This window comes from Schistocerca piceifrons, chromosome 5 (assembly GCF_021461385.2).
Source record: "Schistocerca piceifrons isolate TAMUIC-IGC-003096 chromosome 5, iqSchPice1.1, whole genome shotgun sequence".
NCBI lineage: Eukaryota > Metazoa > Arthropoda > Insecta > Orthoptera > Acrididae > Schistocerca > Schistocerca piceifrons.
In genome coordinates this window covers 110,409,748-110,422,875 of record NC_060142.1, presented here as the reverse complement: position 1 = coordinate 110,422,875, position 13,128 = coordinate 110,409,748, and positions in this window count along the sequence as shown.

The window sequence follows — 13,128 nt, the reverse complement described above, 5'->3', positions numbered from 1 at the left end:
AAGCTTTAAACAGGGATTATGCATCGAATGAATTTTGAAAGTTACAAAGTTACAATGTTGGTGTTTATTTGTCTGCCTCGAGTATAATGAACATCGCTATTTAAAAACATAACCACTTTTTTAACGATTTTAGGTCCGTTCAGATCCCAGCATAAGGCATTTATTTAGAGACAAGTTCGCTTCACAAAGTGCTTGACATAATTTCTGATGTATAGTTTCACCATATGCTTTGCCGATGAAGAAAGTTCTTAGATGACGCATTCTTATGCAACACTATCTCTCCGACCAAAGTGTAATGGTCGCTTGTAATTCTATTTATCTTTGACATTGATAGTTTCATCCAAACTCAATGAGTAATATGATGAACGTGCTTCTTCTAACATATGTTCCCAGAAATATTGAGCTAGTCCATCAGCTGTTAGGTAGCTCACCTCCACAGATGAAATTGAAAAATCTTCGGTAACACTATCAGGGAACATCTTAAAAACATTACAGATATCTACACGTACATGTACATAGATACTCCGCAAGTCACCGTACAGTGTGTGACGGAGGGTACCTTGTACTACTGCGAGTCGTTTCCTTTCATCTATGTCTACATCTACATCTACGTGATTACTCCGCTATTCACAATAAAGTGCCTGGCAGAGGGTTCAATGAACCACCTTCAAGTTGTCTCTCTACCGTTCCACTCTCGAACGGCACGCAGGAAAAACGAACACATAATTTTTCTGTGCGGGCCCTGATTTCTCTTATTTTATCGTGATGATCATTTCTCCCCATGTAGGTGGGTGCCAACAGAATGTTTTCGCAATCGGAGGAGAAAAATGGTGATTGAAATTTCATGAGAAGATCGCGTCGGAACGAAAAACGCATTTGTTTTAATGATTGCCATTCCAATTCACGTATCATGTCTGTGACACTATCTCCCCTATTTCGCGATAATACAAAACGAGCTGCCCTTCTTTGTACTTTTTCGATGCCATCCGTCAGTCTCACCTGATGCGGATCCCACACCGCACAGCCATACTCCAGCATAGGGCGGACAAGCGTGGTGTAAGCAGTCTCTTTAGTAGACCTGTTCTGCCAATGAATCGCAGTCTTTCGTTTGCTCTACCCACAACATTACCTATGTGATCGTTCCAATTGAGGGTATTTGTAATTGTAATCCCTAAGTATTTAGTTGAATTTACAGCCTTCAGATTTGTGTGACTTATCGCTTAATCGAAATTTAGCTGATTTCTTTTAGTACTTATGTGCATAACTTCACACTTTTCCTTATACAGGGTCGATTGCCACTTATCACACCATACAGGTATCTTATCTAAATCATTTTGCAAGTGGTTTTGATCGTCTGATGACTTTGCAAGACGGTATATGACAGCATCATCTGCAAACAATCTAAGACGGCTATTCAGATTGTCTCCTATGTCGTTAATATAGATCAGGAACAATTCAGGGCCTATAACACTTCCTTGGGGAACGCCGGATATTACTTCTGTTTTACTCGATGACTTTCCGTCTATTACTACGAACTGTGACCTTTCTGACAGGAAATCACGAATCCAGTCGCACAACTGAGGCGATACTCCGTAGGCACGCAGTTTGGTTAGAAGACGCTTGTGACGAACAGTGTCGAAAACCTTCTGGAAATCTAAAAATATGGAATCAATTTGACATCCCCTGTCGATAGCACTTATTACTTCATGAGTATAACGAGCTAGTTGTGTTTCACAAGAACGATATTTTCTGAAACCGTGCTGACTATATGTCAATAAATCGTTTTCTTCGAGGTACTTCATAATGTTCGAATACAGTATATGTTCCAAAACCCTACTGTAAATCGACGTTAGTGATATAGGCATGTAATTCAGCGGATTACTCCTACTTCCCTTTTTGGGTATTGGTGTGACTTGAGCAATTTTCCAGTCTTTAGGTACGGATCTTTCTGTGAGCGAGTGGTTGTACATAATTGCTAAATATGGAGCTATTTTATCAGCGTACTCTGAGAGGAACCTGACTGGTATACAATCTGGACCGGAGGTCTTGCCTTTATTAAGTGGTTTAAGCTGCTTCGTTACACCGAGGATGTCTACTTCTATGTTTCTCATCTTGGCAGTTGTTCTTGATTGGAATTCAGGAATATTTACTTCGTCGTCTTTGGTGAAGGAGTTCCGGAAAACTATATTTAATAACTCTGCTTTAGTAGCACTGTCAGTCACTTCACCGTTGTTATCTTGCAGTAAAAGTACTGATTGCATCTTGCCACTGGTGTGCTTTATGCATGACCGGAATCTCTTTGGGTTTTCTGCCAGATTTGGAGACAGAGTTTTGTTGTCGAAATTATTAAAAGCATCTCGCATTGAAGTACGCACTATATTTCGAACTTCTGCAAAAGTTTGCCAGTCATGGGGATCTTGCGTTTTTTCTTTTAAATTGGGCGTGCTTTTTTCGCTGCTTCTGCAACAGCGATCTGACCCGTTTTATGTACCATGGGGGATCAGTACCATCACTTATTAATTTATGTGGTATACTTCTCTCAATTGCTGTCGATACTGTCTTTTTGAAATCATTCCACAACTTTACTACGCTTACATGATCAGATCAGAATGAGTGAAGACTGTCTCTTAGAACGGCGTTAAAACCCTGTGTGTCAGCTTTTTTTTAAAATAGACACACTTCGCGTTTCTTTTTGATGGTTGTAGGTGTTACGGTATTCAGCCAAGCAGCAACTGCCTTGTGGTCGCTAATCCCTGTATTCGTCATGATATTCACTATTGTCCAGGATTATTTGTAGGTACCGAGTTCGAGTCTCGGTCGGGCACACATTTTAATCTGCGAGGAAGTTTCATACCAGCGCACACGCCGCTGCTGAGTGAAAATCTCATTCTGCAAACATCCCCCAGGCTGTGGCTAAGCCATGTCTCCGCAGTATCCTTTCTTTCAGGAGTGCTAGTTCTGCAAGGTTCGCAGGAGAGCTTCTGTAAAGTTTGGAAGGTAGGAGACGAGATACTGGCAGAAGTAAAGCTGTGAGGACCGGGCGTGAGTCGTGCTTCGGTAGCTCAGATAGTAGAGCACTTGCCCGCGAAAGGCAAAGATTGTAAAAGGTATGCGTTGGCTGCGATATGTAAGGTATAAGAGAATCGCTGACCAGAGAGCAGTTTTGACTCAGTAGGAACTGTGTAGCCGTAGCAGTAAGTTGTTGCTAGCGAGCAATCTGGTGTATCGTGTTGGCTGGGCCGGTCGTGGTGCAGCGATGGCGGAGCCTGAGCGTTATAGTACAAGGTAAAAGCAGCCTCGCGCATATCTAGTAATGTTATGTGAACTCACATGTAAATCTTTTAATAATGTCTTAATAATAATGTTTGTCATATAAAGTAATTTCTAACAAGTATTCATTTCAATTTAAAGAATTTACTAATTTCTTCAATCCATGATCATTCCGATTGTTGCAAAAGAAAAATCAGTTGCTTCCTTTCATAAATGACAAATCTATGGGCCAACATTGCACAGAGCTGTGCCGGAAAAAGCTTTTAATAGTCTGAGACGGTTTCCTTTGATGCCGTAGAGTTCTAGTTTCTCTAGTAGTGGCGTGTGCTCAACACAGTCGAAGGCCTTGCTTAGGTCACAGAATGAGACCTGAGCAAAGCCTTTGTTCTCAAAAACTTTGAGGATGTAACTGACTACCGTGTTGATTGCATCAATGGTCGACAGATTCTTCCTAAACCCGTATTGTGTAGCATTAATTATTCCTACATTCTCAAAGTGAGATGATAATTGTTGGTACATGATGCATTCTATTACCTTGGAGAATGCAGGTACCATTGAAATAGGCCTGTAACTAGATGGAGAGTCTTTATCTCCCTTTTTGTATACTGGGACGATCCTAGACAGCTTTAACTCATCAGGAAAATATCCCTCAAGTAAGTACTTGTTTATGCAATGTGTTACAGGCTACAGAATGCAATCACACACTTTTTTTAGCAGGTTGCATGATATGCCATATATATCTAAGCTACCAGATGATTTCAGTTGTTTTATGACCCCTTGTACATATCTAGGCGATACTTCGGAGAAGGTTAGCATGCTTGTATTTAGTGACTGTCTACCCCAATTTTGGGAGATTAACTCTGATGGACTAATGTCTGGTTTGATAATTGCGTCTCCTATTTCTTTCACCGAATTAACAAAAAACTCATTGAGTGTTTGTGGTGGGATATTAATTTTGTCTTTTTTAGTATCTGTGGCAGCACTGTTAATTACTTTCCAAGCGGTTTTGCATTTATTGGTGGAATTATTTATGCTGTTGGCATTGTAGGTTTTTTTGGCTTGCACGATGGCTTTTTTGTATTCATTCCTGCATTCCACCTAGGCTTATTTGGCACAGTCAGACTTCATACTATTTTATATATTGTACAGTAACGAAACTTGTTTCTTTAGATCTGTCAGCTGTTTAGTGTACCATATATTTTGTCTGTTTTGAGATCTGGATTTGTGGCTGCTGTCCATTATTTTGATGTTCTTTATGGGAATACTATGGTTAAATAGGGTCAAGAATGCATTAAAAAATCTATCAAATATTATTTTGGCTGGCAGGTCATTAATTGATGTTTAATGTCTATCGACACTACAATGGCCAAACGCAGCCATGGTCTCCGAGCTGATAGTCCATGCTGCTGCAAACTTCATCGAACTGTTGGTGCAGATGGTTGTTGTCTTGCAATTATCCCCATCTGTTGACTCAGGGATCGAGACGTGGCTGCACCATCCGTTACAGCCATGCGGATAAGATGTCTGTCATCTCGACTGCTAGTGATACGAGACCATTGGGATCCAGCACGGCGTTCCGTATTACCCTCCTGAACCCACGGATTCCATATTCTGCTAACGGCCATTGGATCTCTACCAACGTGAGCAGCAATGTCGCGATACGATAAACCGCAATCGCGATAGGCTACAATCCGACCTTTATCAAGGTAGGAAACGTGCTGGTACGCATTTCTTCTCCTTACACGAGGCATCATAACAATGTTTCTGCAGGCAACGCCGGTCAACTGCTATTTGTGTATGAGATGTCGGTTGTAAACTTTCCTCATGTCAGCACGTTGTAGGTGTCCCCACCGGCGCCAACCTTGTGTGAGTGCTCTGAAAAGTTAATCATTTGCATATTACAGCATCTTCTTCCTGTCGGTTAAATTTCACGTCTGTAGCACGTCATCTTCGTGGTGTATCAATTTTAATGGCCAGTAGTGTATTTCGTATCGGTTTGAAACTATACGTCCAGATATTTAAACGACGTGACTGTCAAGTAGGAAAATACTACTGCTGTATCCCAACATTATGGGTTTATTATTTCTTACTCATCCGCATTAGCTTACATTTTTCTACATTAGTGCTAGGTGCCATTCGACACAACAACTAAAAATTTTGTGTCAGTCTTCTTGTATGTTTCTACAGTCACTCAACTTCGAAACTTTACCGTACACCACAGCATCGTCAGCAAACTACCCCATATTGCTGCTCGCCTTGTTCGCCAAATCATTTGTGTATGTTGATAATAAAGGCGGTCCTGTCACACTTCCCTTGGGCGCTCCTGACGATACCCTTGTCTCTGATGAAAACTCGCCGTCGAGGGCAACATACTAGGTTCTATTATTTAAGAAGTCTTCGAGCCACTCACTTATCTGCGAAGTTATTCCATATTTAACAGCCTGCAATGGGGCACCGTGTCAAACGCTTTCCGGAAATCCAGAATTGTGGAATCTGTCTGTTGCCCTTGATCCACAGTTCGGAGTATATCATGTGAGAAATGGGCAAGCTGAGTTTCTCACGAGCCATGCTTTCTGAAACCGTGTGGATTCATGAACATAAGCTCTTCAGTCTCAAGAAAATTTATTATATTTGAACTGAGAATGTGTTTAAGGATTCTGCAGCGAACTGATGTTAGGTATACTGGTCTGTAATTCTGCGCGTCTGTTCTTTTGCCCTTCTCATATACATCTACACCTACATTTATACTCCGCAAGCCACCCAACGGTGTGTGGCAGAGGGAACTTTACGTGCCACTGTCATTACCTCCCTTTCCTGCTCCTCTGGAAACTTGGACAGCAAGCTACACCGCGATGCTGAGCGCCTCTCTTGCAGAGTCTACCACTTGAGTTTGCTAAACATCTCCGTAACGCTATCACGCTTACCAAATAACCCTGTGACGAAACGCGCCGCTCTTCTTTGGACCTTCTCTATCTCCTCTGTGAACCCGACTTGGTACGGATCCCATACTGATGAGCAATACTCAAGTATAGGTCGAACGAGTGTTTTGCAAGCACATCCCTTGTTGATGGACTACATTTTCTAAGGACTCTCCCAATGAATCCCAACCGGGCACCCGCCTTACCAACAATTAATTTCATATGATCATTCCACTTCAAATCATTCCGTACGCATACTCCCAGATATTTTACAGAAGTAACTGCTACTAGTGTTTGTTCTGTTATCATATAATCATACAATAAAGGATCCTTCTTTCTGTGTATTCGTAATACATTATATTTCTTTATGTTAAGGGTCAGTTGCCACTCCCTGCACCAAGTGCCTATCCGCTGCAGATTTTCCTGCATTTCGCTGCAATATTCTAATGCTGCAACTTCTCTGTATACTACAGCATCATCCGCGAAAAGCCGAATGGAACTTCCGACACTATCTACTAGGTCATTTGTATATATTGGGAAAAGCAATGGTCCCATAACACTCCCCTGTGGCACGCCAGAGGTTACTTTAACGTCTGTAGACGTCTCTCCATTGATAACAACATGCTGTGTTCTGTTTGCTAAAAACTCTTCATTCCAGCCACACAGCTGGTCTGATATTCCGTAGGCTCTTACTTTGTTTATCAGGCGACAGTGCGGAACTGTATCGAACGCCTTCCGGAAATCAAGGAAAATGGCATCTACCTGGGAGCCCGTATCTAATATTTTCTGGGTCTCATGAACAAATAGAGCGAGTTGGGTCTCACACGATCGCTGTTTTCGGAATCCATGTTGATTCCTACAGAGTAGATTCTGGGTTTTCAGAAATGACATGATATACGAGCAAAAAACATGTTCTAAAATTCTACAACAGATCTGCTCGACGACCCTTCTTGAAAACTGGAAGTACCCGTGCTCTTTTCCAATCATTTGGAACCTTCCGTTCCTCTAGAGACTTGAGGTACACGGCTGTTAGAAGGGGGGCATGTTCTTTCGCGTACTCTGTGTAGACTCGAATAGGTATTCCGTCAGGTCCAGTGGACTTTCCTCTGTTGAGTGATTTCAGTTGCTTTTCTATTCCTTGGACACTTATTTCGATGTCAGTCATTTTCTCGTTCGTCAGGAGTCACCTGCACTTTTTTCCAGTCGCTTGGGACTTTGCATTGGACGAGAGATTCGCGATAAATGCAAGCTAGGTAAGGGGCCGGAACTGTAGAATACTCTTTGAGAAACAGAATTGGGAGTCCATCCGGATGTGGTGACATATTTGTTTCCAACTCTTTCAGTTGTTTCTCTACGCCAGGTATGTTTATTACTATGTCGTCCATACGGTAGTCTGTTCGATGGTCAAACGACGCTATGTTTCTACTATTCTCCCGTGCGAACGATTTCTTAAACGTGAAATTTAAAACTTCGGCTTTCTTTTGGCTATTTTCAACTGCCACATCAGAATGGACAACAAGTGACTGGATTGAATTCTTAGGCTGGCTTAGCGTTTTCACATAGGACCAGAATTTTCTTGGATTCAATGTCAGATTGTTTGTTAAGGTATGACGGTGGTAGCTGTTGTATGCTTCATGTATAATCTTTTCACAGAGATACGAATCTCTCCTAAATTGTGTTTGTCGTTACTTGTGTGTACTCTTTTGAAGGGAGAGTGCTACAGCTTCTGCTTTCTTAGCATTTTCCGAATCTCCGCTCCGGTTAGATTTTATCTGCTGCCATCACTGGAGATCTCCAAAAAGTTAAATAAATGAACATGAATACAGTAGTGGCAAATAAATGGGAATAACTTATTTTCTTCCTAAAAGTGCAAAAAAGTTAGAAAAAAAAGGTGGAAAGAATTCAAGACTGCGAAGAAAGATGACAATGTTCGAAAAAGGTGAGAATTGTGTGAACATGCACAAAGAAAGGCAACATTTGGTCGCCTAAAACGTGGAAATCAACATTCTGGTTGATGTTCATGGCAACCTGAGTGACTGGGCCCAAGACATGGTATGAAAAGCATCCCCGAAACTGTACAGGAGCACCTCCATCCTGAATTGCACCCTCCACACACTGCGGCTCAAATACCTCATCGGGTTGCTTAAATACTCGACGATTTGCATCATTTTAAAAGAGACAAAATTGCGACTTATCGGACCACACTATACGCGTCCCAGTCAGTTACTGACCACTTTGCATGTTGTTCGGCCGACTGAAGACGTGTTGCTTCATGTGAGGCTTTGAGCAATGGCCTTTTACGATATATGTGACTCACGATACCCATTTCATGAAGTTTCCTTCGCAATGTTCAGTAGGGGTCTAGTTGAGACGATTCTGTATTCTGTGAAAGCAGCAATTGCTGTCGGTTCTGCAACCCGGAAGTCGTCGGTCCATGAAGCGTGGAATCTTTTTACCAACGCTTTCCTTGCGCCGTTTTACAAGGTTGCGAATGGTGTACAACTAATGCAGACACGATGAATAGTCCACGTTGATACACCAAGAAATCGAGCGAAGTCATTCAGGCTGTTGCCAGGGACACATCCAGACACGAAACCTCATTTCTGTCATCCTGTTACGTGTTCACACCGCGACCTGTTTACTGCTTATACGAGCGTTGCGTAAAACTACCGGTACATACACACCACTTCCTCGCCACGACTTGCGTCAACGGAGGATGGTCACGTGATCACTTGGCAACAACTCTATATGATTTACGGAGCTACAAAGCGACCAACCGACCAGTGTGCTCATTTAAGAGTTGACTAATATTCTGTCCGGAGACCTTGGTTAGAAGCCGTCGAACACTGCTGACAGAAAACAACTTCAAAGAGCGTTGCGGCGCTCTCAGTCCGAAAAAGGCAGCCTTTTCTGTGGACACTGGTCGCACATAACATATACAGGGTGTTACAAAAAGGTACGGCCAAACTTTCAGGAAACATTCCTCACACACAAAGAAAGAAAATATGTTATGTGGACATATGTCCGGAAACGCTTACTTTCCATGTTAGAGCTCATTTTATTACTTCTATTTAAATCACATTAATCATGGAATCGAAACACACAGCAACAGAACGTACCAGCGTGACTTCAAACACTTTGTTGCAGGAAATGTTCAAAATGTCCTCCGTTAGCGAGGATACATGCATCCACGCTCCGTCGCATGGAATACCTGATGTGCTGATGCAGCCCTGGAGAATGGTGTATTGTATCACAGCCATCCACAATACGAGCACGAAGAGTCTCTACATTTGGTACCGGGGTTGCGTAGACAAGAGCTTTCAAATGCCCCCATAAATGAAAGTCAAGAGGGTTGAGGTCAGGAGAGCGTGGAGGCCATGGAATTGGTCTGCCTCTACCAATCCATCTGTCACCGAATCTGTTGTTGAGAAGCGTACGAACACTTCGACTGAAATGTGCAGGAGCTCCATCGTGCATGAACCACATGTTGTGTCGTACTTGTAAAGGCACATGTTCTAGCAGCACAGGTAGAGTATCCCGTATGAAATCATGATAACGTGCTCCATTGAGCGTAGGTGGAAGAACATGGGGCCAAATCAAGACATCACCAACAATGCCTGCCCAAACGTTCACAGAAAATCTATGTTGATGACGTGATTGCACAATTGCGTGCGGATTCTCGTCAGCCCACGCATGTTGATTGCGAAAATTTACAATTTGATTACGTTGGAATGAAGCCTCATCCGTAAAGAGAACTTTTGCACTGAAATGAGGACTGACACATTGTTGGATGAACCATTCGCAGAAGTGTACCCGTGGAGGCCAATCAGCTGCTGATAGTGCCTGCACACACTCTCCAAACAGTGACGTGGTCAACGTTACCTTGTACATCAGCAATCTCTCTGACGCTGACATTAGGGTTATCGTCAACTGCACGAAGAATTGCCTCGTCCATTGCAGGTGTCCTCGTCGTTCTAGGTCTTCGCCAGTCGCGAGTCATAGGCTGGAATGTTCCGTGCTCCCTAAGACGCCGATCAATTGCTTCGAACGTCTTCCTGTCGGGACACCTTCGTTCTGGAAATCTGTCTCGATACAAACGTACCGCGCCACGGCTATTGCCCCGTGCTAATTGATACATCAAATAGGCATCTGCCAACTCCGCATTTGTAAACATTGCACTGACTGCAAAACCACATTCGTGATGAACACTGACCTGTTGATGCTACGTACTGATGTTCTTGATTCTAGTACTGTAGAGCAATGATTCGCATGTCAGCACAAGCACCGAAGTCAACATTACCTTCCTTCAATTGGGCTAACTGGCGGTGAATCGAGTAAGTACAGTACATACTGACGAAACTAAAATGAGGTCTAACATGTCCACATAACATCTTTTCTTTATTTGTGTGTGAGGAATGTTTCCTGAAAGTTTGGCCGTACCTTTTTGTAACACCCTGTATTTGACTCTGGTTGTACCATGAAAATCAGTTTCCCTCTTTGAATACAGAAGTTAATCTTGTTACAGAAACTGCTCTATATCGTAAATCTATCACTAGTAAACCCCATTTAGAGCTATATCTAAATTTATTCTTCTTAACGAGCACATTAATTTATAATATTACAATAAAAATTTGATTTTCATTTTTATTTTGTGTTCATACTCAAAAGTTCCTAACGTGTTAAGTAACTGTTACAATTATCAAATGCTAAGGAAGGGTGTACAGTTATTTTTGCTCTTTATGCAATTAATCACGGGGGATTGGTGTATTCTCTGATATGTGAAAGGCATTTCACCAAGTACATCGCAGGTTACTTTTAAGTAAGTTACACCATTTCCGTGTAACACTTAATGACGCAAAACGTTTCATTTGGTATATACCTGACAGAGGCCTTTCCGAGGAACTGGGGTTGCTAACTAGGGTTTCCTAATTTGTTTATTCATCCACTAAAATTTGGTCCAGAAAATGGACACTAATTACGTTTGGTGTCTCACAAGGTTCCATCGTAGTACCCTTATTTCTTGTATGTATTAACGAGCTTTCGTGACCTTTCATGACATTAATAGATGTCAAGTTTGTTTTGTTTGCAGATGATCAACCATTATAGTAAACAGCAAATAAAGTATAGCTTTAGAAAGATCGGTTACAGAAATTCTTTGTCACTAAACTTTGAAAAAACACTACATGCAGTTCAGAACACGTAAGAGGCTTCCTCTCAGTATAGGTCTGAGATGTGATCAAAGACAAATATAAAAGGCTCACAGTGTTAAATTCTTGGGATTAAAATGATAATAAATTCAATTGAAAGGAGCGAATCAAAAAACTGCTGAAGCGCCCAAAAAAATCTTAATTTGCAATGCAGACTCGCATTCAATAATGTCATGCGTGATCATTATTTCCGGAAAACTCATGAAGCCAAGCTAAAGTTTTCCGCAGCCAAATGCATTAATACGAATTATTTGAAGTATGAACTCGAGAACATCCTGTAGAGGTTTGATGGTACCAGTTACAGTTTTCCAATGTACTTATTCCTCAATGTAAAATGTCGTAAATAATATATCTCTTTCCAAGCCAATATCTCTGTTCGTGAAATCAATTCTAGAAATAAGAATAACCTTTATATATATATATATATATATATATATATATATATATATTGAAAGTCACTTGCTTTGATCCTGAAACATGTACGTTATTCATAAACATACAGGGTGACAATTATTGAACTATATGAAATAAAATCGTCATAACTTCTGAACAGTTAGCTTTAGGACGTTTAAACTACAAGGATTGCCGCGGGGCATGATGGGAATTAGTATGTGCATATGTTTTGATTTAGCGACGAAGCCCACTTTCATTTGTATGGCTTCGTCAATAAGCAAAATTGGGGCATTTGGGGGACCGAGAATCCGCGTTTCGCGACCGAGAAGTCTTTTCACCCTCAACGGGTGACTGTGTGGTGTGCAATTTCCTGTCATGGAATAATCGGGGCACGGTGACTACCGAACGGTACATGAAGGTTTGGAAGATGATTGCATCCCAATTATCCAAAGTAACCCTGATTTCGACACTATGTGGTTCATGCAAGACGGTGCTCGACGCCATCGAAGCAGAAGGTTGTTTGATGTCCTGGAGGAGCACTTTGGGGCCCGCATTCCGGCTCTGGGGTAACCAGAGACCGCTGGCGTAGGCCTCAACTGGCCGCCATATTCTCCGGATCAGAACGCAGGGTGTACAACAATGACCCCAAAACCATTCCTGAGCTGAAAACAGCCATTCAGGAGGTCATCGACAGCATCAATGTTCCGACTCTTCAGCGGGTCATGCTGAATTTCGCTATTTGTCTGCACCACATCATCGCTGGTGATGGCAGGCGTATCGAACATGTCATAACCTAAATCCTAATATCTGTAGCGACGTTTACATGTAGAAGAAAGTGCATGCACGCCGTAGTTTGTAACTAATTTAAATTTTTTTCATATAGTTCAATAATTGTCTCTCTGTACGTTTTCAGTAACTTAACCGTAGCTGTAAAAAAAGTTGTAACTGGTAATAAAGTGTAATTTAAGAGAAGCCTAAAGGACGGCAAACTTTTTTTTACTCCGTTGACGGATTCCATAGTTGAAAGGAGTAATGGGTACGTACTGTTAATAATATCAAATATCTCGAGTGTTACATAAAGCATGGCTTTCTCACATCTTCAGTGCAGTAATATTGGCAATGTAAGTAAGTATTTATCATATGTACCTCAAATTATTGTAAATTTACATGTTCCTGACACATTTGTTATTAACTCTTAAACTAAAATGTGTTTAATGTTTTTTTTTAGTTAGTCCACATCCTTAAGCAACATTTCACTTAGAATGTGTAGAAGAAACATTATGATTCTCTCTCTCTTTTTTTCAAATATGTGTTAGATGTTCTTCTTTTATGGCATGTTC